General features: G+C 27.0%; 1 protein-coding gene across 4 annotated transcripts in view; it reads left to right on the top strand.

The window, feature by feature from the left end:
- Window positions 1-27575, top strand: part of LOC112679899 (galactosylgalactosylxylosylprotein 3-beta-glucuronosyltransferase S-like) — a 57408-nt gene that overhangs the window by 1637 nt on the left and 28196 nt on the right. Inside the window, exons 2-3 of one of the 4 annotated variants that reach the window (XM_025549839.1) lie at window positions 137-264; window positions 13134-13362. The gene's annotated coding sequence lies outside the window, so the exon portion shown is untranslated. Of the gene's footprint in view, window positions 1-136; window positions 265-12928; window positions 12947-12986; window positions 13363-27575 lie in introns of those variants that run through there. The other 3 variants (XM_025549840.1, XM_025549837.1, XM_025549838.1) reach the window with 3 other exon arrangements.

Raw genomic sequence — 27575 nt, 5'->3', positions numbered from 1 at the left:
TGGATTTCTACTGCAACAGGTTTTCGGCAGAATACCTACCTACATAATATGTTATGTACGAGTTTACATATGCCATTGCTTATGCGAGTGTGTGTTAAACGTGTTTCGTATAATGCGCAAAAATTTTATGCGATAGGTCTCGAAATTCGGTCCAACCAGATTAAGCGTAAAAGCGAATTTCGTCCGGATGAAAACCAGTTCAGTTAGTCTTGGCGATGACGGTGGCGGCGGCTTCGCATCAATAGCATTCACAAATATGTATAGGTACATATAATACAATGTAAAATCCTTCGGCATGTTCTCTTGTGTGTGCGTGTGTGCGTATATTTTGTTATTTTTGCCAATACACTGTTATACAACCACTCTGAATGTTATTGCGTAAAAGCGCCGCGGGCTCAGTGTGTAGAAGTAGAACTCACTATTATACGTATGTATGTGAGTGTATAGCATATTATTTTAATACATACAACGTAACGATGCGTACACTACATGCTACCGTTGCAAAGGAACCGACTGAAATTTATTGAATAAGACTGCAATTGTACGTTTCACCGACCGCTGATCGGACAATGTGTAATTTTAAAACGGACGTTTATAAATACCGAGTGCAGCGGAGAGTTAATTGATTTTTACCGAATTATTTTATTATTTTTGTAACTGGTTTTCGATTTTCTAAGTTTAATTGATTGAACGTTTTTATTATTAAAAAATCTCAATCATGTCTTGAAAACAATATCGTTTCTTGACACAATGATTTAAATTAATTTTGGATCTTATGGCTCAACAATTCTAGATTATGTTGAAAATAATTAGTTTTTTACCTAGTGTTAAAATATTAAACTTGTCTGTCTATATTATTTTATAGTTGTTAAGTTTTTTAGTGAAACTGATTGATTTTACGAATAACAAACATTTTTCTCGTAAATTATCGCGTACGATGATAAAGGGCGATTGTAATTTGCGCCTATAGGTAGTAAATGTTACATATGTATTTTGCGCCACGTCGTATCTTAGAATGTAATTTGCGCAACATGGTCATACTCTTACTAGACTAAATTATATTATAAGGAATTGATTTTTATTGATACAAAAACTATTTTTTTTCCAGTTAATATTCACAATTATTTTTATTATTTTGTCACAAGCTTACAAATTTTAACTTTAATTATGTTATACATTATTACCCACTTTTTGGAGTAGAACATAAAATAAAATAGAAAAAATAAATAAACATACTAGGAATAATTAGTAGCATATTTATATGCAGGCATTACAGGCATTATAGGCCTACACCGGAAAATTTCGAGGGGCGGCAAATTATTGAAGGTTATACATTTTACGATTACTTATTAAATATTATTATATTTATATACGTTTTTAGGTTTTCTGATAAATAAATATGTTATATATATTCTTATATGAAAAAATAGTAGATAATAGCTTACTATTTTCATAATTTCGTTGTTTTTCACAGGTTTACAAGCGGGAAATATGTAAATACGCTCCTGGGTATAATGACTAAATGATGAATTAGTCTTAACAAATTTGTGTGGCAAATTATAAAGTATTATTTTTTATCGGTTGTGATGCAAAATATATTTATGTATTTATTTTTTCGGTAAATTTTGGCGTAATTTATATTCAATCATTATAAATTATACCGGGAATTTACTTTAAAAAGGTCTTACATTTTTGTCCAAGCATAACAATTATTTTATTATTTCATATATTGTTTGAGTTACAATTGTATTAAGTATTAAATAAATAAATAAATAAATAAATAAATGTGTATTACTTCAATCACTATACAAAAACGTTTTTAGAATTCATCGCTGCTTTTAAATTAAATTAAATTGATTGATAAAAAGGGTAAAAACCAATTTTTGACAAAATCGATTTTTTTTCTAGACTTGAAATTTGCACTTAAATGTTATTATTATCTTTCCCTAGATTTTGTTTAGTTTTCATATTTTAATTTTTATTGTGTTATAGGTATTTGAAATAAATGTTTTATTTGTTTTTTTTCCGCAAAATGTTGATAAATTAATTTTCTAAGACAAAAAATATTAAAAATTGAATATTTAGTTCGTTTTACATTTTTCTTATTCGTATCCTTTTTTTAGTTTTTTTTAAACTTTGAACTTTAAATGTTGTCAAAATACGACAAATTTGCAACATTTTTATTTAAAGAGTAATAAAAACTTTTTAAAACTCTTGATTCCATTAGTTAAAGTAATTTAAAAAATATATATTATTTGTAACCCGTTAAAAAAAAAATAACTGAAAGTCATAAAAATGTGTTAGAAAATGTTTAAAAAATTAAAGAATTAAAAAAACTTATGATTTTCATGAATAATGATATTTAATCCATATACCTCTCCGATGGAAATCATTTACGGTCCTGTGATGATTACCTCGACAGTGTATTGTATGTTATTAATATTATTATTTTTATTCTGATGCTATGATAAAAGGTCTAATATACACGACAAGTGAATCTCAAAACAATCCTTGCTTCTTTGAACAAGAAACAATCGAGTAAAATTGTTTTCATATGTATACATATATTTATATATGCATATATCCAATGCGGTATAATGGAAATTGAAATTTTCTTCACACATTGTGATATTTGTATTTTCCAGCACGTTACATACGCGTCTCTTTCAATTGTTTAAAAGGGTCTTCACCACGAAAAAATACACGTATTACGCTTTGAATATACGTATATTATCTTCGGTCGGAAAGACATGACAGTTTTTATTTTCATCCAAAATAAATTCTGAATATCCATTAATGTAATATTTATTAATACGTTATACGTTTATATCATGACATGTATAATATAAAATCTGAGTGGAACAATGTAACATAATTTTATAACTATGTACATTGTCTTAAACGATTTAACGCACGCCAGTGTCGGCTAAAGTTTAATTAATCTGTTTAAATGACTTATTCGTACATGTTCTTTAAAATGAGAATCAAAGTAGAAAAATAAACTAGTGCTTTTGATTGTTAGAAGTTATGAATCATTATAGGTTTGCGTGTTTATATATAATTCAAGCAGCAGTTAATGAATTATTTTTGAGAAATAAATGTAGATTAATTCTATACCTACAAAACTTTAAAGTATTTTAATGTACCTCATTATTATTTAATATTTTTAAAAACTGTTTAGTAAGTTTCTGAATGAAGTAAGAAATGCTCATACATTTCTTTCCCACGAAATTATACACGATTTTCGTTTTGAAAATATTCATCTCCCTTTAGTCGATTATTTCATCATCCAGATAATTTGACCTTTGTATATTTTTAACAAGCTAGTTTGCCACATATCAGTGCATAGAAATACCGTTGTAGACTTAAAGCTACTAGCCATCCGAAGCTTTTTCTCACATTTTCATACCTTGTGCGACTTTTGTTTACATTTTACTGACATGAATCTCAGTGTTGTAATCGTGAAATATGCATGTATTATTCATTCATAAGTTGTTATGTGTCGCACTAAAACGATTGTTATGAATAGCGTGACGTATATTTTTACTTATATCTAAACAGTACCTTTACACGCATCAGTATATCATCGACGCAACTCTTGTTAATTTGTTGGGAGAAGTGTACCGTTAGCTGAACCGTCTATATAATATTATTATACTTACATGTATGTGTATTTACTATAGGTCCGACAATAAAGTAATATTTTTTACACACGTGTAATTTGTATATATTTATATATGTATACTCATAAACTCGACCTGGCGCGAATAATAAACGTAATCAGAGAATATTATATTCGAGTTGTGCAGGCCGCGGCGCGTTCAGACCAACGAGACCATCACTTGCGAACCTCTCTCGTGTATGAGCGGCGTGCGGCTGATGCATCCTGTTCATGCGTGCGATGGGTCATTATTTTGTTACGCAAGCAAAATAAATTATTTGAACCGTTCGTATTATTACGTTGTAAATTGCCATTACAGATAGCTACACCAAGCATGTCTCTGTTATAGGTATACTATACTATTACTATTATTATTACTATTACTACTATTAGTTACTACTTTTACTATATCGATGGTACAACTATACAAATACAAGATTACAAGGATTTTTAAGCTTTTTAAACTGTGTACACTCGTAATAATTTGTTATGGAATATGGGTGTACTAAATTTATCTTCTGAGATTTAGTGGTAAAAATTAGCTGTTTATTTGCACGCACAAGTAAATTATAAGAAATCTATAAAAACATATTGATGATAGAGATTTGTATACTCGGCACTTACCTCAAAATTAAATTCGTGCAGTGTATTGTCACTAAAAATTTGAAAAAAAAATTCTGAACAGAATTTAATTAAACCAAAACCGGTTAAGATATTTTTAAAAACGTTTACTTACTTTTTATGTCTCCTACTTTTTTACTTTTTTTTATTTCATTCAAAAGTCTAAAGATTTCTGAGAATTAGATAACTGTGGTAAAATATTTGGAATTGCTTTATTATTCTCGGAAAATAGTGTTCTACAACAAAAATATAAATATTAAAAAGAAAAAATGCATTTACGTATAGATTAGCATATTTTATAATAACGTGGCCTCATAAAAATAAAGTAATTTTAATATTAAGTGTTATCACATCCAATTATAATTAATATAGGTAATGTGTAATTAGTTGTACAGAGATACGTCTCAGAGTTAAATTACCAATATTTCTTTGTTCGAAATGCATACTCTTTATAGGAAGTTATACTTTTCACGATAATAGCTACTATACTATTTTGACTTCTATAAATACCGAGATAAATACTATATTAGTGTATTATATTATCAGTTCGTTCGGTTTTTAGGCAAACCGAGTTAAATCCATGTTGAAATTTCATGTTTAGGAAGTTGAAAAGATTTTTTTTAAATTTTGATATAAATATTTCATATCAAAATCAATTTTATAAAACATATATATTTTGATTGGCGTATCGATATTTTTCGATGGAAATTTCGTGTAGCAAATATATTTATTATTTAAATATATTAATAAATAAATACGAATTATATTATCCATAAGAACTGAATTACTCTCAGGCTGATATAAAATCATAGAGATATGATACATTTGTTACTGGATTTTTTCATCCTCGAAAATAATTATTAATATACACGAAAAAAATAAATTAATTAACGTTTATTCGTTTGTTGGTATAATTGTTGTATTTGTCAAACATACAATATAGATGACTTGTATTATTATAAACGTACGAACAATCAGTTCTAAATTGTGAATTTATAAGTGTAAATTTAACATTTATAAATGAGTATATATTTTTTATAACAACAATTATAATACCAACAAGGACAAGATCTATGCTAGATACATGTACTTTTTCGGTTTTTTAAACATGATTATATATAATTCTGATATTTATAATTATAAATAATTGTAAAGAAATAATATTTTAATAATCAATTAAAATATTATGAAGCACTATATTAGTTATCAGTTATCATTATTAAAATCTATGTATAATTTTATATTGGGTAATATATAATAATTGTGTGTTATTCAAAAAGTATGGGAAGATAATTAGAGTAGTATAATGTAATGTTTTCATTTATCGGCCCCTCCCTGCAAGAGACCTTCATACTGAATTGATGCCTGTAAGAAAAAAATTAATACCATATTATTCAAATATATTTCAAGTCCTATAAAAAGTATACCTGTGTGGCCATGTAAATAACACTTTTTAATTTTTAAAAATTCTTACAAAACTTATGAATTCTATAAAAATTAGTTAAAATCTATATAACCAATGTACATTTTTTTACTATTTCACATAGAGTAGAAACAAAATACTTAAAATAATTGTAGTATTTTTTAAGGAATATAATTACTTTTAATGATAATTTTCTCGAAATTACAAAGCGCTCTTGCAGAACCCTAATTATTACACATGTATGGGTATTATAGATGTGGGCTTAAAGTATTGTTGGTATTGCATCAGCCAGTAGGCTATATACTATATAACAATAATAAACGATTACTTTATATATTAATTATTAATATCTACAGTCCTACATGTATTAATTTATTCGTGGCACGTTATCAAACAGACAGTGGTGATAATGACTGTATAATATGATACACATTGTACAATGACATCACCGCTGTCATTCTATTCTATTATATTATAATATATATGTCCGTACTTAAATAATAACCGCTAAGTGTCACGTGAATCGCGTTTGTTTGCGTTTTTTTTAATTAAACGACGGGTGGTTGTTTCATTTTAATTTTTGTTTATCAATGTTTCGTCATTGCAAGACTATACACACAAAACATAAATTGTACGATAATAATGGATGTATACATATTAATTAAGAAGCATCCATACACACACATGCATATAATATTGTATAATATTCAACAGTTTATTGTCACCGCTGAAAGACTGTAATAAAAATCGATGTTGACGCTAACAGAATTGTAGGTAAATCTCTACCTCCCTCATAAACACACATACACACGCACATACGCACTAGCACATTGACTGTGTACAAGTTGACTAGCAATATTTAATTATTATATAATTTATTTAACTTTTTTAAAAATAAATTAAAATTATGTAATGTGTTGTTGAAAAATTATTTTTATAATTTTAAATTATTTTACATGATTTTAAGTCGTTATTAAATGCATTGTAGGTTAGGGTGACCAGACGTCCCGTTTAAAATGGGATTGTCCCTTTTTTGATCATCACGTCCCCGTTGTCCCAACAAACTTCGAATGGGATGCTTTTTATTCCGTTTTAGAAGATTTTCCCGTTATTGCCATATTATTTATTATGTAAGTTATTAATGCTTGTAACTAAAATATCTATGTATGAAAAAATATAAAACAGTTTTACTCGTGAAACCAAAGTTAGAAATAACAGATAAAAGTTTTCATGGAACGAGCGTCAAGTCCCGATGCCGACGAACTATAAAGTTACCGATTTATTAATTTAATTATAATTAAAAGAAAATATTTTATTATTTAGGTTATTTTACTAAAAAAGAGTAAAGTAAAAAGAGAATAATTGTTTATGATATGATAGAAATTTGGACTTTAACTCTCGAGATTTGTGTGCATATGTGTGAATGTATATGGGTGAGGTTTTTTTTGAGGGGAGAAAGTAACAGCTGTCCCGTTTTTTTATTTTCTTAATATGGTCACCCTATTGTAAGTAAATAAGTTGTTTTTATTTTTATCGCTTTTTTCAAATTTATTCACTAATTTCACTTTTCAAAGATAATATAGTATTTTATATTCTGATGATGATAGCAGAACAAGTACAAAATTATATATATATATATATTTAAAAACCTTTTTATTTATTATAATTAAAGTAAAATTAGGTCTTTTAACCATCCACACACACGTTTCACCTTTAAAGTTTTTTAACACTTATTTTAGATTCTGAATGAAAGGTATTGGTTTTACAATAATTTAAGTTTTATTTTTTATTTTTTGTGTTTAAACAATAAATACTATCAGAACTATTGCTTTTAGTATCAAGTTCAAAAATATATGGGCTATTTATTTAATTTATATAAATATACTGAAATTAAACTTGATTGCAACTACCAATTTATTATTTTTCTTAAAGTAACAATAACTAAAACATAACACAACTAATATATATATATATATATTAAATGTTGATGATGGAAACAAAAATAAAAATCAATAAGAAAAAAGATAGCAAAAATCAGACAGTATTATTATGATTAAGAATTTCATAACAAAAATTATTTCAACAAGAAATTATTATTAAAACTCATAATATTAACAAATTATCAATGTCATAAGAAAATTTAATTTATCAAAAAGTGGTGGGGGATCACGAGAAAATATGTTTTTTTTTATAAAGGAAATAGTGGTAAAGTGATGGTTTTGAAAATTTTCAAAGAAATTTAAACAAAACGATTGAAAAAAAAATAAATAAATATCCAAAGTATTTAGACTAGTGGGGGTTGTAGAAATACTTGTATGTCCCCAGCCCATTCTCATAGTTTTTGGTTTTGTATTATATAAAAACTATTGTCGAACAAATTCTGATAATTAAAGAAATAAATTCAAACAAACGATGAACAAAATATCTGCAAAATAATTTTCTAGTGGATGTAGGATGGGGACATTACGTTAAAATTGCTTCTGAATATTGAAAAATATAATTGTAACTAAGTTTTAACTCATTTTTTTTATTTATTTATTTCTATAATACTTTTATAATATAAGAAATTCTTATTTAATTTTTTATATTATTTTTCTAATATTTATCTGTTTTTTTATATTGTAATTTGTAATTGCAAGTAATTAAATTAAGTAATTTGCAATACATTTCTGCGATTTTGCGTAATTTATAATTTTTAATCAATTAGGTACATTTTTCGAGTCATTGGTAAATACTAAATCTATGATTGACCAAACCTTTAAAAACTGACTTCGCCACCACTGAGGCTCTGATCAACAATAATCTTATATATAATGTATGTACCAAACTAAATTAAACTGCTTATTTGGCTGCTTTATAGTTTGTCGTTTTTAATTAGTCTGTTATGTCTGACCGTCCACCATGACTAACCGAAAACGGACTAGAGCAAATTGTACAATTCACTTCATAGTCATTAACACTCTATATTTTTTTTAAAAATATAAATTCATTCAGTAAATTGACTTTAACTTTTTGGTAGCATAATAAATAATAATTGTATTTTTAATAAATAAACTCAAAACAATGCTTGCTTATATTTGGCTAGGGTCTCGTCGGCAATTTCTAAGAATTTTAAAATTGAGTGTATAAATATACTCGTTTTGTAATAAAAATTATAATTCTTTGTTTTAGATCAAATATTTGTTTATTTATTTAGGTTACATAAAAAAAATATTTTTAATTTAATACAGATTATTTAGATGACCATACTTTTCAGAAAATTTTGCTTTTTTCAACAGTTTTTTGTTTCCTTAAACATATTTGATGAACTCTGCGCTAGTCGTGTTATAATTAACTTGGCAATGTAAAATTGACTCCATAGTTTCTGGGAGCAAGGGATTTCGTCCATCAGTCCAATAAACTAGACCAACTTAACGGAAAAACTCTTACGCACACGTTTAGTCGTACAAGTTTGAAAACATAATTTTTTATCGTATATATACAATAAAACAGAATTTGCAACATTTCAATTGCGTAGTTTCATTCGGGAGATTTAAGTCTTTTGTCGGGATGTAGGGACAGAGAACACAATAACAGTGATAGTCTTGATATATCGGGATGGATGGTAGCCCTATGAATTTATCTAACATCATCTATACCACACAATAATAAGAATTAACCAATAAAATATAGTCTATTGAAGTGGTTTTCAACATTTTTGGAATTATAACCCCTAATTTTTATTTTTTTTATATAATTATATAAATAAAATAAATTATATAAAATAAATTTTATATATTTATATATAAGGATATATATATTTATATAATACTAATACTGATAACTAAAATATATCTGAAAAAAAAAGTAATCACTATTTTTAAATGATAATAAACAATACAAATAAATTTTTTACAGATATATTTGTTGAACAAATTGAACGCGATAATGAGTTTTAGAAAAACAAAATAGAAACTCAAATAATTTGTTTTTACAGAAATTTAGGTTTTTTTTGGGGACACCCAATTAATTTCGTTGCCCCCAAGAAGGTAGCGAAAATAACTGGTTAAAAACCACTACCAGCAACTACAATTATTAGCAAGTTACCAGTTTCAAGTACCAGCAATAACTACTAGGTTGAAAACTATTGATATATACTATAAACTCTATAGGATATATAGTCATTACGGAAAAAAGTAGAACCAAATGAACATTTTGTTGAGTAAGAGTATACTATGAGAGGCGTTTAAATAATTTAGGTATAATGTAGAAACGGCCTGTTTCTACTTCAAGTTTTTTGGTATTTATATTTTTAAAAATGTTTTTATACATTTAATGAAAATCTATATTTTTGACACTATAAACTTAAATTCGAGACATTTTAATGACTTCTCGGGACACAAGTCATGAACTCGATTGTGTCTCGGCAAATCTGGCTTATCTGACAATCGTAGATAAAAGGTTATCATATAATGCAAGGATGGATAAGTGGCGGCTCGCGTACTTTTAATCTGGTTCGTGTTCAAATTACTTCATACATCTGTAGAGTTTATCAGTATTTCATTTTATTACGTTAGTTGTAATTGGATCATTATAAGTAGTATAGATTGTTCACTGATCAGTTTTTTGGTGGCGTAGAATATAGCTTCTGGTAGATTAAGATAAAATTTTTTATACATTTACATTTAACTGCTTAGATATATAATTTGTTAAATTAAGTATATTATACATTATTTATACATGATTTATACGATCAATTGTAATAGATATTACTCACAGCTTCAACGTTCTTACCAATTGTACTAAAAACAGTTAAAATATTTTGTCCTTTTAAGTTGCTGGATTATTGTGTTGACTGTATAAATATAATAAAATTATGTGCTTTATGAAATGTACATATTGTATTAAATTAATATAATAAACATCATGGCTATTATAAAAATTAGTTTTGATTAGGGTTCGAAAGTTATAGGAGTTGCACATTGTTCTGTATATTCTCGATTTATTGCAGACCAAGCTAAAAATCCGAGCTATACAATGCTGAGGTTAAAAATTAAAAGATAAAAATGCATATTTTGTATATTTCGTTAATTTTAGAGAAAAAGTGCATATTTCGTCAATTTATTTTATATAATGTTATATAACGCAACGCTAATAACGCGAAAAACGTGCATCATATAAAACGCAATACTATTTTTCGTGGTTATTTATTGTTATTTTTCATTGTCTTCTATGAATTTAAAGAAAATATTGGTGGTTCAATGCAAAACTTAACAGGTATTATACAATATATATTTATAGTATTTCGTATTTCACAAATAATGAAAATATATTTGTTTAACTATTTTTTCAATAATATCTCAAATTCCAACTTATTATGCGCCATATTTTAGCCTTTAATAATACAATTTTTTTAAATTTAGGTTTTTAGAATTTACTAATTAACTTTTAATAAATAAAAACAATTTTTTTTTTGCATATTTCACATTTTTTCATGCATATTTTTTCGTGCAAATTTGCATACATATTTTGCCTTTTTTGGCTCCTATAACTTCCAAACCCTAGTTATGATAATATTTGAATGGATTAAAGCTATAGCGGTGTAAGTCACAATTCCGTAAAAATAGAGTTATATATTGTAGGCGTATCTGTAAAAGTCAGTTTATTGAATGGCAAAGTGGAGTAATATTGTACTATCTGGTAGTAGTAGATAATACGAGTTATGACGAGTTATACATTTTCCAAAGTTCAATGAATTATTTAAATAATATTTAAAATGTTTTAAGAAAAAAATATTTTATTATGATTATGAGTATCATTAGTAAACTTATTTGTATATCTTTTTATAACGAATTCTAAATAATATACAAGTAATTTATTCAGTTTGATTTATACCTGTAGTTGAAGAAATTAAAAATAATTTTAATAACATTAATTAAATAGAACATCGTAAATAAACCCTAAATAAGCATTCATGTTCAGTTCTTTAACTTTAAAATAATGAAAAGGTTAAAAAAAAAACAAAATATGAAACATTTTGAGTGACGAGATTTTAGCTAGATATGACTGTCAAATTCTTGTTTAAGTGTTGTCAAATAGTTTTCCATATTATATTGCGGTCCTCCTTGCAGAATAATTATTGAATCCATGTAAACGAAACGTATTACAATCATACATCTTCATGCAAACGATAGCCGTGGTCTGGACGTTTCTCGACTTTTCTTTCGTTCACCATATTAAATTTATATTTATTGTTCGAGTCATACTCACGCAGGGAATGTCATTGCTTAAACGTCTTCGGGTCGTCATTATATTTTCTATTTATCATCATTGTCTTGTCATCGCGTTTTTGGTTGAGTTTAGACGTCGAAAACGCAACAGATTGGCATTGATGACTGTAAAGTTATATCACTCATGTTTATAATATTATAATATAAACTAATATTGATGTACCGGTGTTATCGCAACCCGACCGCTTTTCGCCGATTCGCATACATTTTGATTTTGATAATGCCTAGTTTAGGTTAGGGATGTTCAACAATATTTAATTACGTGAATGTTATGTGTAAAATCTGTTAAATGTATTCAGATATCTGATCGTAGAAATTTCTATAGTTAATTTTTTTAAACGAATTTCTCATATTATCAAGTAACATTAATTTTTGTAGTAAAATATTTTACATTCCTTTAATTATTTTTAGATATTATTGGTCATCTCATAATATTTTTAAAATAATTGTTGTAAATTAAAAAAAAAAAGAGAAAAAGAACCACCATAGTATAATTATTTTAATTTAACAGTTTTGTCATTTTCGACAAAATATCCTGTACGACCGTAGCACGGTGCGAGCGCTCGCAAATTTTCAGCCGGACCTGCATCAGTATCTTTAGACGGCGGCGCGTGATCTATTGCCGCACAGGTCCTCCGCCGTCGCCAGGTCAGTCTATCTATTATAATAACATAATGCCGTACGGTGTGCACGACGATGTGACGTATACTACAATGTCCTCCTGCGAGCGTGTGAGTGCGCGCGTATACATAATTCTATCTATAAAGTAGGTAAAAACACTCTCCCACCCATCCGTTTCGTTCCTCCGTCGCTGCTTCTCTATCTTCCCTACTTAATTTGTTTTTTATTTTTTTTTTCTTCTACCGTCGCCACCGCCACCGGTACGGGTCGTCTCCTGCAGCAGTTTCCTCTCTCACTGTACAAGATTATATTTATTTTTAGACCGCCCGCCGCCGTGGTTTGTACGCAGATGTACGGTATAATATTATATATTATTATGTAGACGGCCGCGGTGACGAGACGGTGTGTGTGTGTGTGTGTGTGTGTATATGTGTGTATGTGTTTTTGTGCACGCATATGTAGTAGCACCACCGCTGCGGCGACAATTTCACTCTTGTAGATTTATAGTTATTGACACCGTCGTCGTTTTCATTTGCAGATTACATCACCTTAAACTGTGCGGGAACGAGATGAAACAGAAAAAATAAATAATGGAAATATCCAACTGCATCGAAATTCCATTTCCGGTACGATGACGCCGCTGCGTTTCGTCTCCATTGCGCTCCACCAGTAGCGTGTAAAACGAACAAAGTCCGAAACACCACCGTAACCGCTGCCGATTACTACGTGTATTACCTTCGGAAGTATATTACGGATATTCAATCACGGTAAACTATAATATAAAATTCTTATTGTTGTAATAACATAATCATTATTGTTACGAACTGTAATAGGTATAATGCAATATCGTATAATGGTCGATTGCTGGTATATACTCTGTAAGAATTTTGGTAGACGACGGTTTAATAATATTACAATAATATTACATATGATTAGATTATGCAGCATTGTATAATTATGTGTAACAAGTTATAACGCGAGTATAAAACGTTATCAGGCGCCGCAAGCAAGACTAGTTTTAACCGTTTTGACCCTCCGCCGTGTGCTGAATGAGAAATCGGTCTTAAAAGCTGCAACAGCATTGACATCGTGTCAGTTAGACAATATTATTTTTGGGAAATGTTTCACACGGAAGAATAATACATATTGTTTAAGTCCAAGGACGGATTTTTTTTTGACACTCTTCTAAAACAATTCACTTAAGTCTTACTTACAGTTTATATTTTGGACTTTCGGGAAAGCCGACTCGTTAGAAACCGTATATATATAGCACGTGTAACGGCTCTCTGAAACGTCTGGATTAATTTTTTTGCTAAAAACGTTATAGATAGGAATAATTACTTGTATTCTTAGAAAAATAATTCATTTTTTAATATGTTTATTTATTATTTTTATCTCAAAAAAAGTATAGGTCTATATTTTATTTTCTAAAAGGTACATGGAATTAAATTTATATCCCTTTTTTTCATATATAATTATTATACATTTCAATGCATCAAAATATTTAATAATAATTAAAATAATTTTATATCATTTTTATTCTTTAACATATTATTTACTTATGTAGCTTTTAAGTTAATGTTACATAAATGTATTCGTAAATAGTAATCTCGTATGAAGAACTTTCATAAACATTTTTAAATTAAAAAAAAAAAAAAAAATACTGCATAAAGATCATAATCGATTACGGTTTATTACTGTTGTTTTGTAGTTTCGTTCTAATAATAATTAAACTGTGAGAAAGAAAATTATTCCTTTTTTTCAATAAGTATTATAATAAATGTATTTCTTGAAATATTAACATATTACCGAGTGTAATATATAATTATTAATATAGTTAATAATTATTTATACATGCGTAAGATGTTTAAAAACAATTTATTACATGATTTTATATGTAATATTTATAAACACAAAAATAGATAAAATTACACACAGTATGTAGGTTATATAAATTATATTATTGTTCTAAAAGAAAATGATGTCAAAATATTACCAGTCTAAAATTCTAAATTTTTTCACATTCGTCTAAATTAATATTATTATTATATATATGCAATTAATAAATTAACCTACTTGACAATTAATTTCAGAGTTTGACTCCATTGATAACATTTGTACCTACTTGTTTTATAATAAATGCATGATAAGGAAACATGATTAATTATTAAAATATTAACTAAGTATTATTAATTAAAAATGAGGAAAAATTGTAACACTACTTCATGTTTTTTTCAAAATCACAAAAAATAGATAACAATTATTTTTCGTAGTTGTATATGCCAATTAATTGTAAGAATTAGATGTTCGTCCGTAGTGACTGCAATCAAATAGTTGTATAGCCTAAGATGTAAAAATATGTATAGTTAATTATCTTTACTAACGTTACGGTATCCGTGCTCATTATTATTAAAAAGTTTTCACCATTAAATTCTTCCTATTATACACGTATAGTAAAATGTCTATTGACCATTAGTTTATCTTGTTTATTTTTTTTTATAAATACAGTGTAACAGTTAGTTTTTACACATAAATTAGTGACATTAATTAAACACATTTTTAAACAGACAACGAATTCAGACGATAATTAATGTACACTAGAAATTTATAACTTTTGAATTAAGTAAAAATAAATGAGCTATGGTTTTCATTGAAAATCATATTTTTATATTTCACAAAGAATTAACAGAAATTATTTCAAAAGTTGCTTGTTAAAATCTTAATATAGAGACACTATAATTTGCTCATCCCATATTTTACATGCAATTATTCGTATTACACTTTACACAATTATTTTAGGAATACTGTTGTCAATAGATGCTTTCTTATTAAGTATTTTAAAGTATATACGTATGTTTAGTTTTAAATCCAGTAAGGTGAATTGTGCCAAAAATTTAGAATTCAACATAAAACAAAACTATTTTTACAAACAAGTACAGATTATGACTCTTGAAGGTACTTAACTTATTTTTTCATTATAGCTACTATTTATTATTACAATACATGTTAAATTTGCGTGAATATTTAATCGGCACAAATAAAACCAATATGAATATTCAGTACTTTTATCAAAACACAATGACAAAAATTTATTTTTAATGCAAAGTAAAATCGTTCCACTTTATTAAAAAATGTAAAATTTAGATATTAATGCCAATTTATTCAAAGAGAATGTGAGTATAATTAAATACCTACCATTAATCTATGATAGGTATATTTATGCATGGCAAAAACATCAAGAACAAATGTTGAGTCTTTAAAAATTAGATTATAAACGTACAAAAAAAAAAAAAAGAAAAAACTGATAAAATAAATAAATTAACCACAAGTGTATAAAGTTAAATAGAATTTAATTTTACTATTTGAAAGTCTTAAATTAATATTTTGGTTGAGAATTGTTGATGTTTTAAATTTTGTGGAAAGTTAAACAGTTAGTTACACAATGGGATATTTCTTTTAACACTGGGCCTCACTTATAATTTATTTTGATAATACTTAAAAAAAAAAAAAATACGTCAAACTATCATCAGATAAAAAAGTTTATTTAGTTGGTACTTCAAAGAAAACAATTTTTTAATGTACCATTAATTTATAAAATTTTTTTTTTAAATTTCTTGTAAGTTACAAAATTTAATGAAATAAATTAACTTGTTTTTTAAAAATATTAGAAGGTTGATAAAGTAAAAAAACCAAATTTCTTAGTTAGGTAGGTTGAACTTTTAATGTTCTAAATTTCACAAAACCTTTTGTGAACTTTTTTGTTTTTATGATTATTATATTTTGAGTTACTATGAAAACAAAAATTCAATTTTGTCGAAAACCGATTTCCCGTAAAATGTGCTGTATATTTATAACTTTTTGTCAGTTTTGTACATTTATTAAGAAAACGGTATGGAAATTCCTAAAATCGCCTAAAATTACCAACTAAACATTCTTAATCAGAAATGTTTTATGATTTTAATGATTGAAGTGCTCTTGATCCAAATCATGATTACTATTTCAAAAAAAAAAAAATATATATATAAAATAAAATTGAGTGCCTTATAAAATTATATGCGATTATTAGCGATGAGTAGGGCTCAAAAGTTGTAAGAGTTTAAAATGGTAATATATGTACAAATAATTGAAAATAATCATGAATATATGTTAAATATGCAAACAAAAAATGGTAAGTTTTATTTAATTCAAAATTGTTCGACTAATTTTGATGGATTGTAATTTTGTCAATCTAAAAATAAAAATAAAGAATGAAAGTTATTTGACAAATTATAGTTATTTAATTTAATTTTAGTAAATATATAGATTATTAGAACTTTCATATCTATAAATTGCATTGATTAATCAGAAATTTCTTAATATTTTCTATATGAAACGAACGACGATGAAGTTATGGGTGCATATTTAAAGTGCGCAAAGTTATTCCCAATTAAGTCTTCTTGTAATTCTTTCATGTATGTAGTTTTACTAGTTAAAATGCTTGATGTTTTTTTAAATCATTAAAACCACGGTTATTATTTCAAATATTTTAAAATCGTTCTTTGATTACAATGCCTGCCTTGTCAATTATGTGCTCTACCTTATTTTCGACTGATTTTACTGTTGCTATTGATTTGTGTAACGGAAGTTTTTGTGTTTTGAGTTGCGTTATTGTTGCCTGTGAAAACCATAATTTGCATAAATTAAATCTAAGTTAATTTCCACTGAAAGGGTCATTTAAAATAATTTTTGCTTCTCTAGTAGAAACTGCATCGTTTGAATCTAGAAGTTGTAAAACTTTGTTTTTTGTTTTTGTTTAAAATATTGACAGCAGTATTAAACTACTAGTAGATTTAATGTCTCTTAAGTGTCCCTTAATGTGTTGGTATGTGTATGCTCCAGTAGAAGTGAAATTCTAGGAGCTTCAATTTTAAATAATATAGTACGAGACGACAGTTTTAAAAACACTTTTTTTACCCTTGATATTAATTTATCTACCTACGTTAGGAAATTACTACGTATTTCTTCTGCTCTTCTATGCATTCCGTAAGTTAAACATGTAACGTTCATTAGTTTTGTGTATAATGCTTTCATTACTATACCACGTTTTTTTGGGATATCTTTAAGGGAACATTTTTTTTTAGAAAGATCGAAATTCAGTATTCTTAATTTTATTAAGAGGAATATTAGCACACATTATTGATTTACATAGATCTTTGAGAAAATTCATTCTTTTTGAAGGTATTTGAAGACAAAAACTGTTATACAGTTGAAACCTTCATCTGATTATATAGATGATTTAACAACCGCTTATTTGTATTCATTTTTATATGCTGAGTAACCTTAAATCGTTTTTCGTAATTCACTTTAACTTCACAAATCATATGATACAAAATAGAATTTTACAGCAGTAGCGGCTTGTAGTAAATATTCCGGGGAGACTTAAATTATTTATCATTTACTCCACACAATAACGAACTAGAAAAACCCTTTTATTGGAAAATTAATTATACTTCATACTTATTTTAATATTCAGTTAATATTTATAACTTAATTTAATTGTAAACTTTTTTATGAATTAATTCAATTCGGCAATTTTTTTTTATCTTCAAATTCGCAGATGACGGTGTACATCGATTAACGACGGCACAATGGCACGGAAATAATTGTCGTGAACCCAGTTTCAAGAGCGTCTATAATACGCGGATTATTCTCCCCGGCCCCTTCCGTCCAACAAGCCAAACCATTACATGTTACGATTGAATCTATCGGACGTCAATTTCACTGAAACGGCGACCGTCGTCGAAATTACTAAAATAGTGTTTCCATCGAAATAGCTATTTATAGGTTTTATATTTTGTGGCCTTAAATTTATAATAATAAATACAGAAAACGCTATAACATATTTTCAATAAAAATAAAAATATTTCTATACATTTTTAAATAGTAACTATTTATAAGTAGCTGTTTTTTTTTTAAGAAGAGACGTGGTCTCAAAGTCTCTCCTGACGAGCCGCTCCTGTCGTACAGTCTGTTGAAAGAAAATGATTCGTCAAATTCCACAAAGAATTAATTAGTATGTGGAATTGTCGACGTATAATAAATTTTTAAAAAAAACTTATGTACAAAATTATTTTACAGACTACGAATGCATTTATAACATACAAAAATTTACAGAAAACTGTTAACTGACGGGTAAAAGTATACTTGCCTATATAATTAAATGATACAACTAATTTTAAAGGCATGCACGATAACGTCCATAAAATAGACACAAGATAAACGAGTTTTATATATATTATAATATCATAATTATATAACGTTAGTACAAAAAAAATTGAATACGTTCCGTTAAATTAATAGTCTATATAGTGATTATATGGTGCGTTAAATAATTGAAAGTAAAATAATATAATCATAGGTATTAGAAGTAAACTTCATTTATTTTTGGAAATAAAGCCAAATATGAAAATTAAGAAATATGCATTTTTTTTTCTAAAATCGACAATGTATGCAAAAATATGAATTTTTAATTTTTGTAATAATATTCATCTTTATCGTTGTCTGCTATAAATTAGAGGCATACAGAAAAATATACAACTCTTGCAACTTCCGAGGCCCTAGTGATGAGAATTCAAATCTAAGTTGAAATGTTTAGGTCTTAGCATTTTTTCTCAGTTTTTCCCTGTTATTTTAAAAACTGTTGAAATATTAAACAAATTACCTCCTAAAATATCTACTAGAACCCATTTCTTATTTTTTAATTTATATTTGGTAACACAATAACAACAGACACTCCTGGTCAAAATCGTTTAAGTACACAGACACTAAAAAAGAAAACTTTCCATGGTATTTATAACCAATACATTCCTCGGTTCACTCGGAATCTAATATCATTACTGAAAAACCATTATATTTTTTTACGCTGCTGAGAATTTAAAATAAAATTATATACATTTCAACTCATTCTAGCGATAGTATGTACAAGATATTAACCGATTGGCTAAAGAACACATAACTTTCACCGAAGTATTTTTTGATTTAGTATAAACAGATAGTTATAAAATAAATTAAACTGTTATGCACTACATACATTATTGCTATTATCGACTAATGTTAATTTAGTAATACTACGATGTGTAGGTTACGATAATTTATGTATACGATGTTATATTTTATGGTCGGAAAAATTCAACCGATCTGTTGGTTTTTTATTGTTTTATTGAAAGCTGTGCACTATTAATAATATTAATTCTATATTTTTATTTTATTTACTCATTGCGTATTAATATGATGATTACGCATTATGAGTATTATGATTGTTCTGATCAACGAGTTACTGTTGGCCTTAATTTCAGGCATTTGTGAACAGATTTGCAATGGTTCAATACTGTATTAGTGTATAAAAAACGATGATCATATTAATTTACTGTTGTGCATACGTTTGAAACGTGTTTTGGATTTTTCACATTGAATAGACTTTCATTCAACAGTATTTCGAATTATAGTTAAAACTTTATTGTTGTTCAGTTTCATATTGTGAAACGAGCATAGAAACAGTTTCGTTTTAATGTGTTCTAAATCTAAAAAAATGTCTTTCTACATATTCCTAAACTCAATTAAACTGATGGGTAGTACAAAATAAATATTTGGGCATGGTGTGGTGGGATATGATACATTCGTAGTATAACAGTTTAAGTAGCAGTTGCCAATTGACTGTTTCAGGTTACGTCTAGTTTTTTGGTTCATGGATAGGTGATCACCCGATATTTTAGTGACGTTTTTACCAACATGCCTAGATTATAAATAATATTAATCTTAACTAATTAACAACCTAACCTAACGTGGGTGGTCTATAAAATTAATGCCTTTTACAGTCGAAATTAATACAAATATTAATAATAAAAAATTATTATCATTATTTTATCTAATATACTCGTTATTTATTTACACCCTCAACGATAAAATTCGAATAATATACCACATGAAAACCACATTTTTTTAATAAATCTATGTATAGTTATTAAATGATTAGAAATAAAAGTATTTGATTGTATTTAAGGTATTTAAATTTGCTTATAATTATTTGGTTCAACATGATAAAACATTAAAGTTATTAGTATTTTTATTTCATGTAATTAATTCAAAATATATAAATACAAATATTAACTTAACAATTTAATTTAGTTATTTACAAGTAATTATTTATTACGTGGCTTACATCATGTAAAGTTATATGCGATGTACACATGTACATTATATTAAAAAAGTGATATCGTTAATCGAAACACTCTTAGAGGATTAAATAAGCACAATTAATGAATAATAAAAATAGCAGGTTAAATTAAAAATGATCATATACAATTAGTTGAATACATGATGTTATATAATAGAGTGTGATTGTATGTATAAGTATATATAATGGTAAAATATAACAATTTTGGGCACTGATTTCGTCTTAATGTTTCAAAATAATATTTTTAGTTGATTGTTTATAGGATTATTAAAATCAATTAAAATTCGATTTAGACATTGCTCTCGTTTTTCACTAAGTACTGTGTTGGTTACCTTGACGCACGAAATACTCTACACTACGAAAACAATATATTAATACACATGTAAAGTCGCGATCCAGACAAAATATAGGTCTAAACTTTAAAATATTTTTAAAGTGTCTTTTCACAAAACTATTTATTTTTTTATAAAACAGATGTTCATTCTGTAATTTTTATTAGCTATATATTTTATATCTAGCTTCTGTAAATATAAACGATGAATACGTTTAATGCAGAATTAATTGTATTCATTTATAGTAAAAATTGATATTTTTAATCCAACAATGAATTTAATGTATTATACGATTCTTTCGCAGTGAAATAATTTGTTATTTTATGTTAGTATATAATAATAAATGATTATACATTCGTGAAGTGAAAAATTATAACTAGCCATTTCACGTAGTCTTTTTCAAATCATGAACAAAAATTCAATTAAAGAATAAGTTATATATTTTGTTAATGTTTAAATTGTTGAACTATCCGGTCTCTCCAGGGGGATATTTTATTATTTTAGAATAAAAAAAACTTACACAAATCCCTAACCTAAAAATGTTAGGTTGAAAAAAGCATAAAATATTTATGTATTCAAATGTTATTGATTTTGATTGATTCATATTGTTTAATAATTTACATAAATCTTAAGTAGTTATTATTAAATTCAATGTATAAAGTAAATTAAATATTTCTTAGGTAACCGAAAAATAAAAAAGTTTATACGTCTAGTCCAAATTAGTTTTCACCCTTAAAAATGTGATTTTTGACAAATCCTTTCTTATTGCTTGGTGAAAGTATAAGAGAAACCCCTATTTCTAATTTCAAGTGCGAACGTTGAGTAGTTTTTGAGATACAGCGATCAGTGAATCAGTGGTATTTGGATTTTATATACACAGGTATAGATGAATATTGAATGTTTGACGTTAAACGGAATCGGAGTTGAATAGTTTATCAGGATAGATAACTACACTAATGAAATATTTAAAATATAAAAATACCTATTGCAGTGAACGATGTATTAACCTAATGTATTATAATAAATAAACACCCCAATATCAGCTCTACAACAAAATTACTTTTAATAGTTCATTATTTCAATACTATAATAATCGTCGACCATTTTTTTTACATAGATACTTTTTTATATATATAAAAAAAAATGATTTATAATAAAAATATGTTAGTTGTGAATAAATGTAGTTAATTAATTTAAATTTTTTGTTCCACAATAGAACGTCATTCTGTTAATAATTATTAAAATAAAATTTGCTTATGGTATAATCAAAATGATAAATATTTTTTTTCTGTCCTGTTTTTACTAAAAAAATATATGGGATACTATATTCTAATTCTTCGTAAGTTTAATAATATAAAAATGTTATAAATATCACGAGTACAATGAATTGTAAATATACTTCTATTATAAGATAATCATAGTACCACAATTGTTTATTTTTAATTTTTATTCCCTTATCTTATTTTGTTAGTTTAAGTGCATTACACTTTATGCGATTTAAACGCGCGTGTCTGTGTTTTAAAGACGTCGCGATTAATCGCTAAAAATTAAACAGTTTATGTGGGTTGTATTCACACAGAAAAATCCGAGCTCGTTCGGTAGCGTGGCCGCGTCGAATCGCGCATGTCGACTTTTTTTATCGTGCGATAAAAGTCGTAAAATTTCGGTGGTGAACATTAACCATTGAACAACGGAAGATGTTGGTTGTAAAAATTAGCGGTTTAAGTTAAAAAAAAAAAAAAAGCGCAAACGAAATTCAGTATATTCAATCCAATTTCTTTGGCTAGAGAATCTTATTCATGATCTACTACTATCCGATCTTTATATTTATTCCAAAGTATTGTTGTTCTTTGTATTTCAAAAAAATAAATGGATCCATTTTTAAACACAAAAAATACAAATTTTATATGAATACGAGTATATGTGATTATTATGTATTTATGAAATTTAATTTTGCCGCAGAATGTTGCGCTAAAAGGTAGAACATGTTCTATTTTGTGCGTTGCCTGTATCGCACGCATCGCACATAATCGTATTACCAGTTCGAACATATTTGTACTTTGTAGCAGTTTGTTTTATTTAATTCAGTTAGGACATGGCGTCATTTTGAGCGTTTGATCGCGAATTTCAATTACAATTTATCATTATTTTTCCTATTTTAATTCCAGTGTATACGTATTTTTGTCGCTTCAATAAACATGGACGATTTAAACGCCGTGATTGTGCATTGCTTATTTACGTTAATTTATAATTTATCTTTTGTAGTAGACAAGACGTAATTTTTTTTTAAAGTTACATTTAATTAAGACTGTTACACTTAAGTTATTAAAGTGTCTATATATTTCATGAATTTTTCTGGGTAGCTATGAGGGGTCATAATTGTTACCTGGAAATTACCTATAGCCGGTTTTTTTTTTAAATTTTTAAAATGGACCAACTCGGTTTCGTCTTTTTTTTTTTGGTAAATGCACACAAATTGTCCAGAGTGAAAATGAAGCACGATTTTGAAACACGGACGCGCACGTTCGAATCGTCTAGTGCTAAGAAACTTCGGCCTCAATGCCGCATGCAGCTCCTTAGCATGCAATCGGTGGCTTTTTGGAAAATGCAATATTATCAAGTACTGTAAAATATAAATTAAAATTCGATTTTAATTTTTTTTTTTTTTTTGATTATGGTATAATTTATTATTTATATATATATTTTATTTTTTTGTATTATAACATTATTATGGATTTAATGATGTTAATTTCTTGTAAAAATGGTTTTGAAAATATATATTGGAAATCTGAAAAGGGAAAAAGGAGTTATACCTTCGAACCATAAATGGACCTAACTCGCTAAATGTCAATAAAATACATTTTTTAATATTTTTTAAATTTAAGACTTATGCTTAATGAAATTTCTTAATAAAATATATATGTCCCTTTTAATACTACAATAGTTATTTTAATATTTTAATACATTCATTATAATATAGATATAGTGTTATTGATTATAGTACAGTAATATAGGCTGTATTATACAGCTATGAATAAAAAAAGTAAAAAAAAGATAGTTCAAACCTGTGTAGATTCCTAGACATCATAGTTTTGTAAATTTTAAAAATATGGTTCTTTTCTACGAAGAGATTGCCGGCCTAGATCTTAAATTAATTTTGCTTTAGACGTTAAAATTGCCTAGTGCAAAAGTTTCCACATTTTTTTGGGGAATGCATACCTAAACTAAAATTAGTCGTGCCTCCTAATAAAACATTTTTTATTATTTCAGTTATTGTCAATAGAATAATAAAGTTAGTGCAATATACAATATAAATACAATATAAATATTTTCCTTACTTTTTCTTAGGGAGCCGTGCCTTACAGTTTGGGAACCACTGTCCTAGTTAATCAACTTTAAACTTTAAATTATAAAGGTTTTTTGTTTATTAGCAATTTAATTTTTATACGATATAGTAAAGAGTAATTATGTGTTGTATACTAAACGACTTATACGTTTTATTTGAATGTGATTCATGATTTTTGTCTATCGCACGTACCAACTAGGAATTAGGTGTTCTTTGTTCTGAACGTAACGTTCGATTGATTTTGAAAATAGAATCTTTATAAGTACAGTGAAACCTCTAAATACTGAACACTCTTGGTCGCCATAATTTTGTTCGTTATTTAGAGGTGTCCACTATTCAGTGGGAGCCCTCCTCGAGGAGCTGCCCCTCGCAGGCACGCCCGCAGAGATGTAGCTCACTAGGTGCAAAATATTTTTAGTGTCAATATAAGCTGTGAGGGGAGGAGGCTTTGCCCCTCACACCCCCTAACACTAATAAAATGACATATTATTTATCATCAATGATGGGTATAACAAAATATATTTAAAACATAACTCATTTTATTTATTTCTTCTAATAAAAATGTATATTATTGTTTACATTAATATATTGTATAATATATATATTAATTATTGAAAATCAATGCTAACTGCCTAGAACTCAATCTAAACTTTTCAATAATACATTCTAATTGCTGTTAAAAAAATTCCTTAGTTTTGTATCTTTGTCGATGAATATTAATCAGACCTAAACTACTTAACCTTTCATTTCCCATTCTGTTTCTCAGCCAAACGACGTAATGTACTAAAAATATAATGACAATTTTATAAGAATAATATACCGAATAAAAAATGAAAAATATAATATAGAAAATGTTACCTGAAAGATTTTTCTACTGAACATGATGTTGCAAGTAAAGTAATGGCAATTTATATAGCCATATAACTTCACAGAACATAATCCAGAAAAATGTTTCATTGACGCGATGGATCAATGGACATATAAGATAAACTATAATTGTATAATAATTTATAATACATAGTAGTAAGATTAGATTAAGTTGGCATTCAACGATTATTCTATATTTACGATAAAAATTGTCAAAATCAAAATGCCATAAAAGTGTCCGTTATTTAGAGTTTTCCTATATGAATATAGTGAAAATGTCCCCGTTCCCATAAAAACGTCCACTATTCGGAGGTGTCCACTATTTAGAGATGTCCGTTAAGAGAGGTTTCACTGTATTATAATCCCTTTATCCTTTTATTCCAATTATCTTTGATACCATATCTAGATTATTTAGCACTACTGAGTCCCCCCGAATACTAGTACTTTTCTATCTATTATACATTTTATAGGAAATCTTGTTTCTTTAAGACAAACAATATATTTGAAAAATTAATTTATTTTAGTTGACAAGAGTACTTTAATTTAATTCTATTAAATTAAAACAGCTGATATTTATTATGAATGGAGGGTAAATCTCCTCTCGGAATCGTTTTTTTGGTTGTAATTTGGACTTAATTCCTACTGTTTTCATGTTGACGAATACATAATGGATCTTCAGTATACATTTATCCTAAATTTGTACGGTTAAGCCGGTATAGCGTTTTTATACAAAGAACTTCATCCCCGTCACAATCCTTTGATACATCACTTGTTCACATAATCGTGTAGGCCGTAATGTGACGCGGTGGTAAGATATCATAAAATCCTGGAAAATTAGTGTGCAGCTAACACATACTCGTACATACAAGGTCTTTGAAAGCATTGCATATACATTTTTTCCCACGCCAATTTGTATTATGTAATCTGCGTGCAAATTATCCGTCCTCGCTATTTGTGAGACCCATTGACGAAAACAATTCACCCATTATACTAATCAGTATCTGAAATAATAATCACTGTATTATACCTATATAGGTATACTATACTCATTTGTATCACCGAAAAGTCCATTTGTTCATGTGTATCCGGTCAAAGTGAAATATCATGTACTCAAATATTGAATAAAAAATATTTCTAGTAAATTATTGTAAATAATATAATTGTAAAAGCAAATATTTTATGTGTATACTATGTATACATAAATTCCTTTTCGTTTGAATTACATTTATTTTGCTATTTTTATGACTTATACTTATAAGTAGATTAGTAGTAAATTATATTTTTGAAAATGTTCGATAATTACTAATGTAAATTGAGCATATACATATATATATATATATATATATATATAGAAAACAATGATTACATAGACATAAAAATCAATTTTAATCATCCTAAGGTTGATAAAACAATTTATACTATAATAATTAAAAACTGATGGATGTGAAAATGACTATATGAAGTGTAACAAGTTGCGCAGTCTTGTTGTAACCATACAAAAATACCTACTGAGCTCAGTAATTTTCTTTGGCTTTATTTGAACCAAATAAACATAAAAAATGTTTGGTTTCAACTTGTTACACTTCAAGAGAAACAATCCCTTTACTGAGTGAGAAGTTCCAGGATAAACAAATTTCGTTGCGTGGCCAAAGCTACCCACCTCAATCTTGCGACTTGACATCGTGTAATTTTTTCTTTTATGGATACACTAAGTCACGAGTTTACCAGAACAAAGTTCGAAATGTCTTGGAACTTAAGCAATAAATTCGTTGTGTCCTCAATGAACTTGATAGGGGAATGTGATATCCAGTGATGGTAAATTTTATGAAAAGAATAATTATAATAATCACCTGTAGGACTAGTAGGAAGAGTCATATTCCTGATATTGTTTTTCACTCTTAAACCTTAACTTCTCCCGAAGAGAATGATATATTTGTTATGTTTATTAAAAGAAATACATTTAATTTATAGCAGATTTAAATCCTGCGTCCTTTTCGAAACCCCCTATATATAGTTATTAAAAATAGTAAATAGTTAAGATTTTTTGATTTTAATGTTTAGTGCATTGTCTATAGCAAGGTGGTCCAACCTTTTGTAGTTGACGGTCCAATTTACGCTTTCATAAAAACACTAAAGGCCGTAAAAAAAAAAAAAATAAACTATATTATTTTCCAGTAAAATCTGCAGTCGTAATCCTCTAATCTCAAACTTATCCACCCTCAG

The sequence above is a fragment of the Sipha flava genome, unplaced genomic scaffold (genome assembly GCF_003268045.1).
Source record: "Sipha flava isolate LNK unplaced genomic scaffold, YSA_version1 170_pilon_pilon, whole genome shotgun sequence".
Taxonomy (NCBI): Eukaryota; Metazoa; Arthropoda; class Insecta; order Hemiptera; family Aphididae; genus Sipha; species Sipha flava.
Note: the sequence above shows the minus strand (reverse complement) of the source record. Positions and strands in the feature narration are given on the sequence as shown.